The following is a 2907-nucleotide window of genomic DNA, read 5'->3' as shown; positions in this document are numbered from 1 at the left end:
TCTGCAAATTCCCCGAGAGGGACAGTGGGGCTGAGATCCCTGCTGAAAACAGAGTGCTTGGCAAATGCATAGTGGCTGAGAACCTTGGGATCCTTCCATCTAGGCACAGCCAGGGGACCACCTTCACCCCTATCTCATCCCATCCCATTTCCTAAAGAAAACCACGGTTTATTTCCTGGCAAATGGAATCTGAGAGGATATGGATGTCTTAGTCAGCTCAGGCTGTTATAACAGAATACCATAGACTGGGTGGCTTAAACAACAAACGTTTATTTTTCATAGTTCTGGAGGCTGGCAAGTCCAAGACCAAGGTGTTGGCCAATTCACTTCCTCCTAAAGGCCCACTTCCTGGCTGGTGGACAACCACCTTCTCACTGTGTCCTCATGTGGCAGAGAGAGGACACTTGTCCCACCCTCAAGATCTCTTTAAGCATAATCACCTCTCAAAATTCCCTCCTCCAAATACCATCATACTGAGGTTAGGGCTTAAACATATGAATTTTGGAAGAATGCAAATATTCAGTCCATAAAATGGACTTCCCAAAAAGAGAATAAGAGAACATACACAAGTCAAGTTCCCCAGATTTTATTAATAATTAAACTCAGAAGTCCTCAAGTCCAAAATGGTTGAGAGAAATGGTCCTTTCCTATCTGAAATAAAAATGAAAACTACTCACGCCTTTCTTACATTGTCTTTCTCTTTCGATTCCCCCTTCACCCACCTTTCTCACTCTCCTTCTGCACTCACTCACACACCCTCTCTCTCTCCACCCTAGACCCTAGTGGCCAATTTCCCTAGTTTAGTTCTTTTCCTTTCCTTTATCTGAGCAAAATTTGTTGCATTGAACTTTGTTTTTATGACACTTCAGATTACATGGAAGAAAACTACCAGGAGGGCATGTGGTTAAGGTATGTTTCATTACACTGTGTGCTACTGCAAGACAGAGAACACATCTAACACACAGTAGGAGTGTAATAAAGATCTTAATAAAGAAATGCTTGGATGAAATAATTAGAGGGTGAGAGGCTGTTATACCTATAAATGCACAAAACTTAGCACTGCAGAATTTGCTGTTTGAAAGGCTGTTGGGTTTTATGTTTATGTGTTCTTACTGGCATATATGAGTGAAAATGAGAAAAAATACAGATCATCAGAGAATCTGGTGATTTAGAATTTTAGTGAGAAAGAGAAAGCTAATATTAGCTAATAGAAAGCTAATATGATGACCCGCCTGCAGCAAGAAACAAGCAAAGAACAAGCCTTCAATGACTGTCCTTTCTCAGGAGCCAGCAGACACTCCTAGATGCCTTCCTTTCTTTGCCAAAAGAACTCTGATTGTATTGCTGTATCAGGTGTCAGTGTTCTCAGGGTTTGAGCCATAACTGGCATTCATGGTAACTCCAGTGCCCTCTGCCTCAGGAGGTGGGTGTCATGTGGCCCACGCCTGGCCAATGGACATACCAGAAAGTCTCCTGACAGGCTTCTGAGACAGGGCCCTTCGTGCCTGCTTTCCTGCTTTTGGACATTGTTGGGTAGGCAAGTGCTGCTGGACGCCTGGACAGCCCATCTCATGACCATGAGGAGACAGCCAATACAATCAGAGTGAAGCGAACCCAGCAGTCTCACATTGCTGAGCTGCTGGAGTAAGTGATTTCAGAATTTTTTATCTCCAGATTTCTAGGTAGGTAAGTTAGCAATAACCTCTACAAATCATTTTATTCGGCTATTCTGTTTTGTTGTGGTCATTGCTGTTTTTGTTGTTGTTGTTGTATCTTTTATAGCAGAAAACTATCCTGATATATAGGACAAAAAAGACTCTGATCTAACCCATCAGACACTTGCAGCCTGTGCAGCATACAGTTGGGGGAATTTCAAAAGGCATGAAGATCTGCGGAGGCGCGGTGGCTCACGCCTGTAATCCCAGCACTTTGGGAGACCGAGGCGGGCGGATCACTTGAGGTCAGAAGTAAGAGACCAGCCTGCCAACATGGTGAAACCCCATCTCTACTGAAAATACAAAAAATTAGCAGGGTGTGGTGGCACACTCCTATAATCCTAGCTACTCGAGAGGCTGAGGCAGGAGAATTGCTTGAACCTGTGAGGAGGAGGCTGCAGTGAACCAAGATCACACCCCTGCACTCCAGCCTGGGAAACAGAGTGAGCCTCCTTCTCAAAAAAAAAAAAACAACAAAAAAAAGACAAGAAGATGTTTATGATTTCTTGAAAAATCAAAAGGTGCAAGAATATACACATTGACCCACAGTGTCTTTCAACCCTTCCACATCAGAAACATCACAGCTCTCCCTTGTAGTTAACATAGGCACATAAACTTGTCACTGGCAAGGGGGAGGCAGTTTCTTGTTATAGTAATGACATGAAAGTGCCAGTAACTCCCTTTAAGCTCTTGTCATAGCCAGGAAAGAGCCTTTGCTTCTCTCATTTTTATCTACAGTAAGCACACAGAAGGTGTACACAAGACCAGCTATGCTGGATCTGCTGTTCTCAAGTTGCCAGGAGAGAGATGCCTTTGCCATGGGTCACCATGGTGATGGCACGTGGCCCATCTGGCATGTATGCCTCGGATAATTACAGGCCCAGGGACCTGAAGAACACTCCTTAGTCTAGCTCCATAGCTCTCGCCAAAGACCACATCCTGTGGTATTAATCATTTAAAAAAAAAAAAAAACGGTGCAGATATTCTGGTTTGCCTTGCAAGGCACTGCTCTGTCTGGGGAGAAACACTGGATTCTATCTTCTGCCAGTCAGTAGGAAATGCAGAGAAAATGGAATCCCTCTTAGGTATAAAGGTAAATAAAATGTACATAGCATTAATAACTTAAAAAGTAATGTTAGGAAAGTATCTTCAAAATTCTTAGGAATGGATAAAACAACAAAAAGGTATTTGG

General features: G+C 43.2%; 1 protein-coding gene across 1 annotated transcript in view; it reads left to right on the top strand.

Annotated features, from left to right (window-relative positions):
- Positions 1–1525: 1525 nt before the first annotated feature.
- GLI3 (GLI family zinc finger 3) overlaps positions 1526–2907 on the top strand; it is a 308102-nt gene continuing 306720 nt past the window's right edge. Inside the window, exon 1 of the mRNA XM_011995110.1 lies at positions 1526–1644. The gene's annotated coding sequence lies outside the window, so the exon portion shown is untranslated. The remainder of the gene's footprint in view (positions 1645–2907) is intronic.

Source organism: Mandrillus leucophaeus, unplaced genomic scaffold (assembly GCF_000951045.1).
Source record: "Mandrillus leucophaeus isolate KB7577 unplaced genomic scaffold, Mleu.le_1.0 Scaffold472, whole genome shotgun sequence".
Taxonomy (NCBI): Eukaryota; Metazoa; Chordata; class Mammalia; order Primates; family Cercopithecidae; genus Mandrillus; species Mandrillus leucophaeus.
Note: the sequence above shows the minus strand (reverse complement) of the source record. Positions and strands in the feature narration are given on the sequence as shown.